General features: G+C 45.5%; 1 protein-coding gene across 2 annotated transcripts in view; it reads left to right on the top strand.

The window, feature by feature from the left end:
• Positions 1-3,335: 3,335 nt before the first annotated feature.
• Taf12 (TATA-box binding protein associated factor 12) overlaps positions 3,336-16,112 on the top strand; it is a 31,484-nt gene continuing 18,707 nt past the window's right edge. The window contains exon 1 of one of the 2 annotated variants that reach the window (XM_042688721.1): positions 3,336-3,448. The gene's annotated coding sequence lies outside the window, so the exon portion shown is untranslated. Of the gene's footprint in view, positions 3,449-4,228; positions 4,248-16,112 lie in introns of those variants that run through there. The other variant, XM_042688722.1, reaches the window with a different exon arrangement.

Genomic DNA, 16,112 nt, shown 5'->3' with positions numbered 1-16,112 from the left:
TGAGTACCTAGGATTACAGGTATGAGCTACTGGTGCCCAGATTCCAGTGCTATTTATTTTTAATAGCCATTATGTATATGGCAAAAAGGTCTAGAAGAACATTTATCAATGATTACGTCTGGGAAGGTAATAGGATGAAGGCTATCAGAGGAAATTTTAAAGATAGTTAATGATTTATCATTGTTACTGTATTGTTTGTAATCAAAAGTGTCTTAAAGATATAATCTTTTACCATCCATATTTTCTCCACATAATAAAGGTTCATTGAGTTATGATGTTTATTTACTTATTTATTTATTGTTGATCATGGGGTTTGAACTCTGGGCCTGGAAGCAGACTTGAGCCTCCTGAACCGACATTATTTTTAAATAAGATGTAACTCAAGGAGAAAACATTTCTATAGCACATGCAAGACCCTGGGTTCACTTTCCAACACCACAAGTTAATAAATGATAAAAATTAAGCCGTGTGCCAGTGCCTCGCACCGGTAATCTTAGCTACTCAGGAGGCTGAGATCTGAGGATCGAGGTTCAAAGCCAGCCGGGGCAAGAAAGTCTGTGAGACTCTTATCTCCAATAAAGCACCAGAAAACCGGAAGTGGCACTGTGGCTCAAGTGGTAGAGCACTTGCTTTGAGCTGAAGAGCTGAGGGACAGCACCCAGGCCCAAAGTTCAAGCCCCACAACCGACAAAAAAAAAAAAAATTAAAACCATATATATAATCATTGGTAAAAAAATTAAAACCAGCCAAGCTCCAGTGGCTCACACCTATAATCCTAGCTACTCAGGAGGCTGAGATCTGAGGATCATGGTTGAAAGCCACCCTAGGCAGGAATGCCCATGAGATTTTTTTTTTGTCGGTCATGGGGCTTGAACTCTGGGCTTGGGCGCTGTCCCTGCGCTCTTCAGCTCAAGGAGAGCGTTCTACCGCTAGAGCCACAGCATCACTTCCGGTTTTCGAGTGGTTTATTGGAGATAAGAGTCTCAGGGACTTTTCTGCCTGGGCTGGCTTTGAATCCCAATCCTCAGATCTCAGCCTCCTGAGTAGCTAGGATTACACTGGTGCTCAGCTGGGAGACTCTTATCTCCAATAAACCACCAGAAAACCAGAAGTGGCGCTGTGGCTCAAGTGGTAGAGCACTTTCCTTGAGCTGAAGAGCTGAGGCCAAGAGTTCAAGCTCCACAACTGACCAAAAAAAAAAACAAACCAGTAATCATGTAAAATGTGAAGATGCATTCATATTTTAGTGCTTATCCTGTCACACTTTTCATATGTACATACATAGTATAAATACATGCAGGTTTTTGTTTTGTTTGCCGGTCGTGGGGCTTGAGCTTTGGGCCTGGGTGCCGTACCTAAGAATCTTTTTCTGAAGGATAGCACTGCACTCTACCTCTTGAGCCACAGTATCACTTCCAGCTTTTTCTGAGTAATTTTATTGGAAATAATTCTCATGGATTTTCCTGCCTTGGCTTGCTTTGAACCTCGATCCTCGTATCTCAGCCTCCTGAATAGCTAGGATTACAGGTGTGAGCCACCAACACCGAGCAGGTTGTTTTTGTTTGTTTGTTTTGTCTATTTTGTGCCAATAGTGGGGCTTGAACTCAAGGCCCTGTTTTTGTTTTTTGCCAGTCCTGGGGCTTGAACTCAGGGCCTGAGCACTGTCCCTGAGCATCTTTTTGCTCAAGGCTAGCACTTTACCACTTGAGCCACAGTGCCACTTCCAAATCCAGTGTCATTTTCAAACCCAGGGCTTCATGCAGACTAGGCAAGCATTCTACCACTAAGCTACACTTCCAGCCCTGGCCTTTTCTCTTACACAGCTTTCTTTGTTCACAGCTGGTACTCTGCCATTGAGCTACACTTCTGCTTCTGACTTTTTTTGGTTAAATGAAGATGAGAGTCAGCTGGGAGCCAGGTTCTGGTGGCTCAAACCTGTAATCCTAGCAACTCAGGAGGCTGAGATCTGAGGATTACTGTTGGAAGCCATTCCAGGCAGGAAAGTCTGAAAGACTCTTATCTCCAAGAAGCTATTAGAAAAAAAAAGAGGAAGAAACAAGGAAAGAAAGAAAGAAAAAAGCCAGAAGTGGCGCTGTGGCTCAAGTGGTAGAATGCTAGCTATGAACAAAAGAAGCGCAAGGCCTTGAGTTCAAACACCTCCAAACAGAAAAGAAACAAAAAAAGGTTAAGAGTCTTGAAGATTTGTTTGCCTGGTCTGGCTTCATGCCAGATTCTCAGATCTCAGCATCTTGTAGTAGCTCTGATGAGAGGAGCAAGCCACCAGAGCCTAATCATGTGCATACATTTTAAAACAAATATATCCATATAGACTGTTAAGACAATTTGCTTTCTTTAGCATACAACTACTTATGGAATTCCCTGTAGCTCAAGTGGCAGAACACCAACCTTGAGCAAAAAGCTAAAGGGCAGTGTCTAGGCCTTGAGTTCATGCCCTGGTCTCCAAAAGAAAGCAAAACCCACCCAACAGAGGGCAGTCTGCTGCTCCAACTTGGTTAGCTCTTCTAGATTCCTGCTGCCAGCTACTGTTGCTATCTCTGGGTGTCACTGCCTTTTATGCTTTCTTTTGTGTATGTTACTAAACCCCCAGATATTGGAATCGTATATGGTTTACATGCCTACCATCTAAGAACAGGGTGAAAATATAGTTGTCACCAAGCATTCATTAAATGGGTGAAAACACTCAAAAAAAAAAGAGACAAGAGAACTTAATGGTTGCATCACAGGCTCAGATTTTAGAGAGTGAATTCTCAGCTCAAGCTGAGGCCTCGCACTTATTAGCTAGAACATTGGTGAATTTTTTCGGTTTCTCCAAATGACACATCGGAAGGAAGTTAAGACACTTTCTGGCAGTTCGATTGTTATTCACTTGCAAATTCAAAAGATCGGTCTCTCCGGCCGCCGGTCTCGGGGCGGCCGGCTCCCCTACTGGGCGGGGGAGGGGTTAAGGAGGATACCTAGGCAACACCGCAGTCCCTCCCGGAGAGAGTCCCGTCCTGACAGCCTAACAAAAGACACCAGTCAAAAATGGCGACTTCGAGGCCACCCAAGGGCGTCAGTTACCGGTCACGCTAGCGACCGACTCAAGATGAGTCGGGAAGAAACAGCTAGGGCAGCTTCGATGGTGAGGTAGAAGACCCTCAACTCGGCCCACGCCACCAAGTCAGCCACAAGCAGGAAACAGCACGAACGACCGCTGGAGCCGAGCGGAGCTGCAGCCGGCTACCGCAACCACGTGTCGTAGAGCTGTCTGCGCCTGCGCCAGACAAGCGCGCTCCCGCCGGCCGGAAGAGCCGCGCGTTTCCGGGTTGGAGGCGGGGGAGCGGTGCCGGAAGTACTCGGGGAGGGCCGAGCAGTCGGACCGGCTGCTGAGAGGAAAGCTTCACTGGGGCAGTCTCCGCATATCATGGGGAGATAGACGCTGCTGCCTGTGAGTCTTGGGCCCTGGCAGTTGAGGAAGAAGAGCGGGAGGAGGGAGTCAGGACCCAGACCCACAGCGGGTCAGTGTCTGAAGAGCCAGATGGTGGAAGAGTCTGGGCTGAGAGGAGTCAGGCTCTTGGGACGGGACTTGAGGGGATCGGGCTCGGAGAAGACACGGCTGTGGGGACCCGGGCTCGGAACGAGACTCAGGGAACGGGGACGGACGTGAGTTCTCTGGCACCCGAGGGAAAGTCGTCCGAGAGGGACAGGATTGTGAGCACCCGTACTTTTAGGAGGAGAGGGCGTGAAGACACGGGCTCCGGAGAGGTAAAAGTGGAGCAGCGAGGACTCGGGCTCCTAACAGACAGAAGCGGGACAGCGAAGATCCTGGGCTCCCAAGGATTCTGAAGCAGGGCTACCCAAGACGTGGGTCCCGGAGAGGCAGAAGCAGGCAAAGACGAGCTTGGGAGGGGACAGAAGTGAAGACACGGGGGCTTCTGTGGGAACGGAATCGGGGCTCTGAGACTCCCCAGTTCCTGAAGGAGTAGGGCTGTGAGGACCCCCAGATCCCCAAAGCGGAGGCTCCGAGGGGCCGTGTCTTGTAAGATCAGCCTTCCAGGGAAAGGGAGAAGGTTTGAAAAAGACTTAGCGATACATTTTTCTCTCGTCTCTCTCCTCTCTCTTGTATTCTCTGTGCCCAGCGTGATAAAGGATGTACTAGGGGAAGACGACTCCTTTTCGCGCTGCCCACCTGGCTTCTGGCAGGCAGGCTTTTCTCGTGTCAGATACTTAATCTAGGAAGCCCACAAGTAAGCATCTTCGTTTTTCTGCTTCATTATCGCGAATCCAATGTGAAGTTCGAAGCAGTTTGAACTCAGTTCTGTACTTTGATAAGTGCTTTTAATCCATTCAGTCAACTCGGATGGAGCAAAGATCTATCTCTGCTTCACAAGTGGAATGTCAGGGATGGAAGGGTAGGAAAAGACCATCTTTAAACTCCTGTTGTTTACATTTAAAGAGAGGAAGGTCCAAAGAAGGCTTAGAATCACAATGGGACTGAATAATTAGATCGTAAGTTTGATAGGTACTCTCTTGTGAATAGAAAATATGAGATGTTTGGTTAATATTTCTTGAATAAATAAATGCTCCTCTACCTCCAAACAGGAAGTAATTTTTGTAGAATCGAATACTTTATTTTTACTTTTGTTACTGTATTGATATAGATACAGTGAATGTCATTAGTTAAGAAAACTGTTAAATGGATCCCAGTTATTTTTTATTTTTTGTCGGTCGTAGGGCTCGAACTCAGGGCCTGGGCACTGTGCCTGAGGTCTTTTGCTCAAGCCAAGCACTCTACCACTTTGAGGGTCACTTCTGGTTTCTTGGTGTTTAAGTGGAGAAAGAGTCTCATGGACTTTCCTGTCCAAGCTGGCTTTCAACCAGGATCCTCAGATCTCAGTCTCCTGAGTAGATAGGATTACAGGCATGAGCCACCAGCTCCTGGCTTAATTTTTTAGTTAGCTGTTTAAAAAGTTGTTAGGAGGGCTGGAAATGTGGCTTAGTGGTAGAGTGCTTGCCTAGCATGCATGAAGCCTTGGGTTCACTTCCTCAGAATTGAACAGAAAAAGCTGTAGGTTGCACTGTGGCTCAAGTGGTAGAGTGCTAGCCTTAAGCAAAAAGAAGCTCAAGGACAGTGCTCATACCAGACCTTGAGTTCAAGCCCCAAGACTGGGGGGGGGGGGGGGGGGGAGTTATTAGAAAGCTGAACGCCAGTGACTCACACCTATATTCCTAAGCTACTCAGAAGGCTGAGATCTGAGAATCATGGTTCGAAGTCAGCCTGAGTAGGAAAGTTTGTGAGACTCCTATCTCGAATTAACTGCCAAAAAGCCAGAAATGGAGCTGTGGCTCAAGTGGTGGATTGCTAGCCTTGAGGAAAAGCAGCTCAGGAACATTGCCCAGGCTCTGAATTCAGGCTCTAGAATGCGCGCGCGTGCGCACACGCGCACACACACACACACACACACACACACACACACACACAGAGGCAAAGTTCTGAAGAAGTAAATTTTTAGCACAAGAGTTTACTAGGGATGCCTGGTTTTAGAAAGAGGTGGTGGAGACTTGGACCAGTCACTGCCTTTCTTTCATCATACTATTTACTTAAACATATTCTGATTGACTAGGCATAGCTTAAGCATTTTCTTTTTTTTTTTTTTGGGGGGGGGGGGGAGGTCTAGTCATGGGACCTGAACTCTGGGCCTGGGCGCTGTCCCTCAGCTCTTCAGCTCAAGGCTAGCGCTCTACCACTTGAGCCACAGCGCCACTTCTGGCTTTTTTCTTTTTGCTTATGTGGTGCTGAGGAATCGAACCCAGGGCCTCATGCATGCAAGGCAAGCACTCTACCACTGAGCCACCTTCCCAGTCCCAGCTTAAGCATTTTCAAGTATTATATCACCTATGTATTTCATTCCCACACATCAAGAATTATTAGTCCCACTGTATAGCTAAAGAAATTGGGCCAGGGCACTGTGGCTCACACCTATAATCCTAGCTACTCAGGAGGCTGAGATCTGAGGATCGAGGTTCAAAGCCAACCCGAGCAGGAAAGTCCGTGAGACTCTTATCTCCAATAAACCACTAGAAAACCAGAAGTGGCGCTGTGGCTCAAGTGGTAGAGTGCTCGCCTTGAGCTGAAGAGTGCAAGGACAGTACCCAAGCCCAAAGTTGAGCTACATGACTGACCAAAAAAAAGAGAGGTTAGTACTTTGCTTGAAATTGCATTGTTCCAGACCCAGTTTCATGTGTCTCTAAAACTTTTTTTTTCTACTTTTCTAAGTGGATCCTTCTCCATGTCTCAGTTTATCTAGCAGCAAAGTGTAATAGTTAACAGAATATATGGTTGACTAGAAGCACCTCTCTCATTACTTTTTTTTTTTTGTCCAGACCTGGGGCTTGAACTCTGGGCCCTGTCCCTGAGCTTCTTTTGCTCATCTGGCACTCTACCACTTGAGTAGTAGTGCCACTTCTGGCTTTTTCTGAGTAGTTTGCTGGAGATAAGAGTCTCACAGACTTTCTTGCCTAGTCTGGCTTCAGTTTGTGATCCTCAGGTCTCAGCATCCTGAGTAGCTAGGATTACAGGTGTAAAAACACTGACGTCCAGCTCTCCCTCCCTCCCTCCCTCCCTCCCTCCCTCCCTCCCTCCCTCCCTTCCTCCCTCCCTCCCTCCCTCCCTCCCCACCTCCTTCCCTCCCTCCCCTCTCCTCCCCTCCTCCTCTTTCTTTGCCAGCCTTGGGCATGGCCTGGGTACTGTCTGTGCGCTTTTGTGCTGTCCCTGAACTTTTTTGCTTGAGGGTAGTGCTCTACCACTTGAGCTATAACTCCACTTCTGGCTTTTTGTGAGTGCTAAATTGGAGATGAGAGTATGTATCATGGAGTTTCCTACCAGAGCTGGCTTTTAATCATGATCCTCAGATTTCAGCCTCCTGAGTAGCTAGGATTACAGGCATGAACCACTGGTGCCCAGCTAATTTTAAATTTAGAAAGCCAAGAAAGAACAACTTGAAGACTGCATTAACTTTCCGATTAAATGGTAGCACGGCCTAGACGTCTGGAGCAGTTGAACTTAATTGAAACTACAGTTTTTTCTTGTTCTTGTTTTTTTTTCCCCCCCAGTACTGGCTTAGCTTATACTGTTTTTAAGGTTGCCTGTATACAGGTGATCAGAACTTAAACCAGATTATGAAAAAGAAAGCATGCCCAAATTACCATTCCATTTAATGGTAATTTATTCCTTATCTATCCTGATTGCACTCATTTTTAGCCATAGCACTAATTTAGTTATTATAGGATTTCACAGTACCTGACCAGAAAATGATTGCATGAGAATTAAAGAAGATGTGCCCAAGTGTTTATGTGTCTGTCTGTGTCAGTACTGGAGCTTGAACTTAGGGTCTGGGTGATATAGATTATCTTTTTTGATCAAGGCTGATGCACTACCACTTGAATCACAGCTGTGATTCTGGCTTTTCAGTGGTTAATTGAAAATAAGAGTCTCACAGTTTCTTGCCTAGGCTGGCTTTGAACCTTGATTCTTAGATCTCAGCCTCTTGAGTAGCTAGTATTACAGATGTGAGACAGATACCAGTGCCCAGCTAAGACATTACTTCTTCTTTTTCCTCTTTTTTTTTTGCCAAGACCACTTTTCCTCTTTGGCTGGTATTCTATCACCTGGGCCATGGCTTCAACCCCAACACATTACTTTTTTTTTTCCCCTTCCCTTCCCTTCCCCCTTCCTTCCTTCCCCCTTCCTTCCTTCCTTCCTTCTTTCCTTTCTTCCTTCCTTCCCTCCTTCCTTCCTTCCTTCCTTTCTTCCTTCCCTCCCTCCCTCCCTCCCTTTCTCTTTCTCTCTTTCCCTCCCTCCCTCCCTCTCTCCCCCTCCCTCTCTCCCCCTCTCTTTCCTTTCTTTCTTTCTTTCTCTCTCTGTTTCTCTCTCTCTCTTTCTTTCTTTCTTTCTTTCTTTCTTTCTTTCTTTCTTTCTTTCTTTCTTTCTTTCTTTCTTTCTTTCTTTCTTTCTTTCTTTCTTTCTTTCTTTCTTTCTCCTGGGGCTTAAACTCAGGGCCTGGGAGCTGTCCCTGACCACTTATTGCTCAAGGCTAGAACTCTACCACTTGAGCAACAGCACTACTATTTTTTCTGAGTACTTTTTTGGAGATAAGAGTCTCAGAGACTTTCCTGCCATGATCCTCAAATCTCAGCCTCCTGAGTAGTTAGGATTGTAGGCATGAGGTACCAGCACCTGGCCCAAGACAATACTTTTGTTTGGAGGTCTTCCTAGAAAGCCCCAAACACATTGGAGGCAATGTATCAGCAGTGTTTTACCTGCATATAGAACTGGTATGTTGGGCTGGGAAGGTGGCTCAGTGGTAGAGCGCTTGCCTTGCACGCATGAGGGCCTGGGTTTGATTCCTCAACACCACATAAGCAAAAAGATAAGAGTGCTAGCCTTGAGCTGCAGAGCTGAGGGACAGAGCCCAGGCCCAGAGTTCAGGCCCCACAACCGGACCCAAGAAAAAAAAAACCCAAAAAAACAAAAAACTGGTATGCTAGGGCTGAAAATATGGCTGAGTGGTAGAGTGCTTGCCTAGCATGCATGAAGCCCTGGTTTGATTCCTCAGTACCACATACACAGAAAAAGCTGGAAGTGACACTGTGGCTAAAGTGGTAGAGTGCTAGCCTTGAGCAAAAGAAGATCAGGGACAGTACCTAGACCCTATGTTCAAGTCCCAAGACTGGCAAAAAACAAAACAAACAGAAAACACAGGTATGCCAGAAGGAAACAAGCTTTGAAATCTTTACATAGGGGCCCTAGACTTTGCCTGGTCCAATCCTAAATAGAAATGTAGAACCTGTTCAGAGATGGCCCTTGTGACTTGGGTCTTCCACCATTCTTTCTCCAGCCTCCTGCTAACTTCTTGCTGCTGTGTTTTATTTAGTCTGCTGTGCTAATATATTATTTTTTAAGACGGTGACTCATTGGGGCTTTCCCCAAATTCTTAAGCCCAAATTATCCTACCTTATTGACAGATAACGTGGGACTGCAGGCACACACATTACCACATCTACCTTTATTCCTTTTTTTGGGAGGAGGGTGCAGGAGACTAAATCCATGACATACCTTTCCAGTGCCTTATAACTGAGATGTAACCCCAGCCTTTTTTAGTTTTTTGGGAGTCATGGAGCTTGAACTCAGTGCCTGAGCGCTGTCACTGAGCTGTTTTTTTGCTCAAGGCTATCATTTTACCACTCTTTGAACAACAGCTACACTTCTGTTTTCTGGTGGTTAATTAGAGATGAGGCTCACGGACTTTCCTGAGTGGGCTAGCATCGAACAAGATCTTCAGATCTCAGCCTCCTCAGTAGCTAGAATGACAGGCGTGAGCCACCAGTGCCCAGTCTCACCTTGTCTCTCCTCTCCTCTCCTCTCCCTCCCTCCTTCCTTCCATCCCTCCCTTTCTTTTTTTTCTTTTTTCTTTTTCTTTTTTGTCCGTCGTGGGGCTTGAACTCTGGGCTTCGACGCTGTCCCTCAGCTCTTCAGCACAAGCTAGTGCTCTACCGCTTGAGCCATAGTGCCACTTCCGGTTTTCTAGTGGTTTATTAGAGATAAGAGTCTCACGGACTTTCCTACCTGGGCTGGCTTTGAACCTCGATTCTCAGATCTCAGCCTCCTGAGTAGCTAGGATTACAGGCATGAGCTACTGGAGACCAACCCCATCTCTTTTTCTTTTGTTGGTCATGGGGCTTGAACTCTGGGCTTGGGCACTGTCCTTGAGCTCTTCAGCTCAAGGTGAGCACTCTACTGCTTGAGCCACAGGGACACTTCTGGTTTTTAGTGCTTTATTGGAGATAAGAGTCTCACGGAGTTTCCTGCCTGGGCTAACTTTGAACTGTGATCCTCAGATCTCAGCCTCCTGAGTAGCTAGGATTAACAGTTGTGAGCCACCGGCGCCCGGCTTTTCTTTTCTTTTTTCTTTTTTTCCTGTCTTAGGGCCTGAACTCTGGGCCTGGGCGCTGTCCCTCAGCTCTTCAGCTCAAGGCTAGCACTCTACCACTTGAGCCACAGCACCACTTCATCTTTTTCTGCTTATGTGGTGCTGAGCAACTGAACCCATTGAACTCATGCATACAAGGCAAGCACTCTACCACTGAGCCACTTTCCTAGCCCCCATCTTTTTCCTTTAAAAAAAAAATCTAGCTGGGTGCCAGTAGCTCATACCTGTGATCCTAGCTACTTAGGAAGCTGAGGTCTGAAGACTGCAGTTTGAAGCCAGCTTGGGAAAACAAATCTAAGAGACTCTTACTTCCAATTAACCAGGAAAGAAACTAGAAATAGAGATTTGCCTCTAGTGCTAGAGTGCCAGTCATAAGTAGAAAAAGTCAAGCCAGAATTTGAGACCCTGAGTTCAAGCCCTAGTACCAGCACACACAGAAAAATCTGTGTCTTCATATGGATGACAGACCTGGTGATGCATTGCTAGGAATCCCAGCACTTGAGGCTGAGTTGGGAAGATGTTGAGTTCAAGGCCAGCCTAAACTACATATTTGAGAACTTTTACTAAAAAATGAATAAAAATGGTTATAGAGTACTGTCAGCACAGGGTTAAGTGTATTGTATTGGTGTATTGGGTTAATAGAAGGGTGAGTAAAGTAGTTTACAAACACTGATCTTTATGACTAAGAAAAGAGTAGACACACACACAATATAGCAAACATGTTTTCAATACACGTTCTTCTAAGTGCTTTCGTTTTGTAAACTTAGTGAATTATCACAATAGTTCCACTAGATACTTCATTATTAATTCCCCTTTTTTTGGGGGGGTGTCCAGTGGTGGGGTCTGAACTCTGGGCTTGGGCGCTGTCCCTCAGCTCTTTAGCTCAAGGCTAGCACTCTACCACTTGAGCCACAGCACCACTTCCGGCTTTTTTTTCCCTGCTTATGTGGTGCTGAAGGATCGAACCCAGGGCCTCAAGTATACAAGGCAAGTGCTCTACCACTGAGCCACCTTCCCAGCCCCTAATTCTCTTTTTTTTCAGTTAAAAAAGAGGCTGGGCACTGGTGGCTCACGCCTGTAGTACTAGCTACTCAGGAGGCTGACATCTAAGGATTGTGGTTTGAAACCAGCCTGGGCAAGAAAGTCTGTGAGACTCTTATCTTCAATAAACTACTCAAAAAAGCTGGAATTGGCACTGTGGCTTAAGTGGTAGAGCAGTAGCCTTGAACCAAAGATCATGGATAGTGTCCAGGCTCAGAGTTCAAGCCCCAGGACTGGCAAAACAAAACAAAACAAAATGGAAGTAGAGCTGTAGCTCAAAGTGGTAGAGTGATAGCCTTGAGCAAAAGAGCTCAGGGACAGCACCCAAACCCCAGGACTCTTTGTTTCTCTGTCTGTCTGTCTGTCTGTGTGTCTGTCTGTTGTCTGTCTGTCTCTCTTACAGACACACACACATACACACACACACACACACACACACACACACACACACACACATACAGAGGAATTGAAGAGATTAGGTAACTTGCTCAAGGACAAATAGCTAAGTAACAGCATTGGTATTTGAACTCAGACACTGCCACCCTCAGTCCATATTCTTGTTTTTTTTGTTTTTTTTTTTTTTTTTGCGGGGGGAGGGGGGTGCCCGGTCGTGGGCCTGAACTCTGGGCCTGGGCGCTGTCCCTCAACTCTTCAGCTCAAGGCTAGTGCTCTACCACTTGAGCCACAACACCACTTCTGGCTTCTTTTTTCTGCTTATGTGGTGCTGAGGAATCGAACCCAGGGAGGGCCTCATGCATGCAAGGCAAGTGCTCTACCACTGAGCCACCTTCCCAGCCCTCTTGACCACTTTACAATATGGCCTTTCCATTAAGGTAGAAGAATCACGTATTTGCACAGGATCAGGCTAGATAAAATGAATATTCATTTCAAAAAAAATTTTTTTTGGGGGGTCCGGTCATGGGGCCTGAACTCTGGGCCTGGGCGCTGTCCCTCAGCTCTTCAGCTCAAGGCTAGCACTCTACCACTTGAGCCACAGCGCCACTTCTGGCTTTTTTCTTTTTGCTTATGTGGTGCTGAGGAATGGAACCCAGGACCTCAGGCATGCAAAGCAAGCGCTCTACCACTGAGCCACCTTCCCAGCCCCTTCATTTCAAATTTGAAGAAAATACCTGTTTCTGTTATTCTCTAGCCCATAGGCTACAAATAATTGATTCATTGATTCTTTTTGGTTTATTTAAACTGAGAAATATGAACTTTTTTGCCAGTCCTTGGGCTTGAACTCAAGGCCTGGGCAATTTCCCTGACCTTCTTTTACTCAAGACTAGCACTCTACCACTTGAGCCACAGTGTCACTTTTGGCTTTCTCTGTAATGTGGTACTGAGGAATCGAACCCAGGGCTTCATGCATACTAGGCAAGCACTTTACCACTAAACCACGTTCCCAGCCCCTGAGAAATAGGAACTTTTTAGCTATAACTCAGAGCCAGGGAGGAGAGAAACAGCCAGCTAGAAACCAGTCAATTATGTAGAGATAAGCTACATATTAAAGGGGATTTTCAAAAGAAGTGAGCTATGGCTCAAATAGTAAAGCACCAGCCTGGAGTAGAAAAGCTAAGGGAAAGAGCCCAGGGGGTCCCTGACTCTAAGCCTCAGTACACACACACACACACACACACACACACACACACACACACACACACACACACACTAAATTAATAAATAAATAGAGGGGCTTTTCTGCCATCAAACTTCTCATCCCCTTGACTACAGTATTTTGTTAGAATAATAGTTTCTGAATATCTCAGACATGAAAAGATTGTAAAGACAATCTGGCCTTTTATTATTCTGCTGGTGCACTTTTTTATTTTTTGCAATGCAGTGCTTCACCTGCTAGGCAAAGTGTTCTACCATTTGAGCTATGCTTTCAGTGCTCCTCCCCATTTATTTTTTCCTGTGCTAGGGGTTTGAACTCAGGGTCTGATGCTTGCTAAACAAGTACTCTGCCACTTGAGTCATACCCCCCCCCCCTTTTTTTTTTTTTGGGTCTGGTCGTGGGGCCTGAACTCTGGGCCTGGACGCTGTTCCTCAGCTATTCAGCTCAAGGCTAGCGCTCTACCATTAGAACCACAGCGCCACTTCCGGCTTTTTTCTTTTTGCTTATGTGGTGCTGAGGAATCGAACCCAGGGCCTCATGCATGCAAGGCAAGCGTTCTACCACTGAGCCACCTTCCCAGTCCCTCCCCCCCCTTTTTTTTTTAAACCAGCTTGGAACTCAGGGCCTGCTCACTGTTCCTGAGCCTCTATGCTCAAGGCTAGCACTTTTACCACTTGAACCACAGCACCATTTTCGGCTTTTTCTGAGTATATTCGAGATAAGAGTCTCATGGACTTTCCTGCCTGGGCTGGCTTGGAATCATGATCCTCAGATCTCAGCTTCCTGAGTAGTTAGGATTACAGGCATGACTCCTGGCTCTTTGGTTTTTTTTTTTTTTAGTTTGCTTTCAAGGTAAAGTCTCACTAATTTTGCCCAGGTTGGCCTCTAGCTCAAAAATCTTCCTCCCTCTTCCTCAGTAGCTAGAATTACAAGGTCTTTACCAACAACCTGTCTGTGCTTTTTGTCTTTTTATTTTTTTATTTTTATTTTTGTCAGTCGTGGGGCTTGAACTCTGGGCTTGGGTGCTGTCCTTGTGCTCTTCAGCTCAAGGCGAGAGCTCTACTGCTTGAGCCACAGCACCACTTCGGGTTTTCTAGCGGTTTATTGGAGATAAGAGTCTCACGAACTTTCCTGTCCGGGCTGGCTTTGAACCGCGATCCTCAGATCTCAGCCTCCTGAGTAGCTAGGATTACAGGTGTGAGTCACCAGCGCCCGGCTCTTTTTGTCTTTTTAATAGTTAATAGAACAGATAAGAAGAGAAGAGGTCAGGGTTTTAGACATATCGCCACATTTCCATAGTTACTCTCTGAGAAATCAGATAATTCAATTTCTGTTTGAGGTATTTCTGTTAAAAGAAAAACAATAGGATGTGTCATTCTTATCCTGTCAACCACTTTAAATGTGCCAGGTGATTCAGGAGGAGGATAGTGTTTATTTAATTGAACTCCCAGCTATATCATACTGATAGGTTTTTTTGTTTTTTTTTTTGGTTGGTCATGGGACCTGAACTCTGGACCTGGGTGCTGTCCTTCAGCTCTTGGCTAGCACTCTATCACTTGAGCCAAAGCACCATTTTTGGCTTTTTCTGCTTATGTGGTGCTGAGAAATCGAACCCAGGGCCTCATGCATGCAAGGCAAGCACTCTACCACTGAGCCACCTCCCCAACCCCTGATGGTTGTTTTTTTTAAAAAAATTTGAAATAGGTTCTTATGGGCTGGAGGTAGAGTACCAGCGATGTGAAAGCAAACAAAGCAAATATCCCCAAAGCCCTGAATTCACAATGCTGTACAAAAAAAAAGAAAGGAAGAAAGGAAGAGGATCTTGCTACATAGAATACAATGGCATTGTACTCTCAATTCTCTTGCCTCTGCTTCTTCATTGCTGGGATTATAGGTGTCTGTTACCATGCCTGGCTTTACAATATTATTTTGATAGATTTGTTAAATTCCTTTTTGTCCCCTTTAGTACTAGGGATAGAATCCAGGGTCTCACACATGCTAGGTAAATAATCTACCACTTTCCTGGGCCATGTTCCTACTGCTAAATACTTTCATCTGTAGCTCACTGATGCATGGAATTTCAGGAGTTACTTGTGAATCTCCTAGCCTATACTTTCCACCTAGTAGGTGCTAATAAGGGTTAATTATTAATTATTCTCTCAAATGTCCCAGATAATGCCTGTTTTTAACCTATCTCTTGACATTATGAGCTAGTGAAAGAAATTTGAGTAGCTCAAAGACAACCATGCTATATCACCTAATGGAATTCAAGTTATTTACAGCCCCTTCATTCCATGATTCTTAGCATCATCCACAATTGGACTTGAGAAAAGTTGTCAGTAAACAGGTAATTTGGACATAGAATCATTGACCAGTCTGATTAGTCTGTATCTTCTTTTACTTTTTAAAAATTGACCTAAAAATAACATTCTTTTGGGGTACAGCCATTGCTTCAAATATGACAGATACTGTCATGAAGTACACACACCTAAGATTTGGAACATTTCCTGCTCTTCTAACTTAATCACAACTTTCGTAGTAAAACTCTCCCTGAGGGGCTGGGAAGGTGGCTCAGTGGTAGAGCGCTTGCCTTGCATGCATGAGGCCCTAGGTTCAATTCCTCAGCACCACATAAGAAAAAAGAAAAAAGCCGGAAGTGGTGCTGTGGTTCAAGTGGTAAAGCGCTAGCCTTGAGCTGAAGAGCTGAGGGACAGTGCCCAGGCCCAGAGTTCAGGCCCCACAACTGGACCCACCCCCAATAAAAAAAACTCTCCCTGACAGCAGATTGTGGGAACACTGATCTATTCATCCTCTAACTTTGCCTCTTCTGTGGTATCATACAAATGGAATCAGTCTTTTGTTATGAGTCATCTATGTTATTGCCTGTATAAGTGGTCCTTCCTTTCTACTTCTGAGTAGTATTCCTCTGGATGGAATGGATATACCATAGTTTATTTATCCATTCACTAATTGACAGATATCTATATTGTTTCTAGTTTGGGACAACCATGAATAATGTTACCATAATCATTCACATAGAGATTTGTGTGTGTGTGTGAATGTAAGTTTTTTGTTGTTGATTTACCCTGGTCCTAGGGCTTGAACTCAGGGCCTGGGCATGTCCCTGAGCACAGATGTGAGCCACCAGTGCTCAGCAGTACTGGAATTTGAACTCAAGGTTTTGCATTTGCTTAGCAAGCACTCTATTCTTTAGTCATGGCTTCAACCCTTTTTGCTTATTTTTTGAATAGGGTATCTCTTTTTGTTTGGTTTGGCCCGGACCATGATCCTCCTGTTTGTGCCTCCTATGAAGCTAGAATGACAGGTAGTTATCACTGTGTCAGCTTTTTTTGTTGTTGTTTTTTGTCAGTCGTGGGGCTTGAACTCTGGGCCTGAGTGCTGTCCCTCAGCTCTTCACCTCAAGGCGAGCGCTCTACCACTTGAGCTACAGCGCCACTTCCGGTTTT

This window comes from Dipodomys spectabilis, unplaced genomic scaffold, assembly GCF_019054845.1.
Source record: "Dipodomys spectabilis isolate Male_0828 unplaced genomic scaffold, ASM1905484v1 ptg000118l, whole genome shotgun sequence".
In the NCBI taxonomy this organism is placed as follows: Eukaryota; Metazoa; Chordata; class Mammalia; order Rodentia; family Heteromyidae; genus Dipodomys; species Dipodomys spectabilis.
This window is presented reverse-complemented; position numbering and strand designations above follow the sequence as displayed.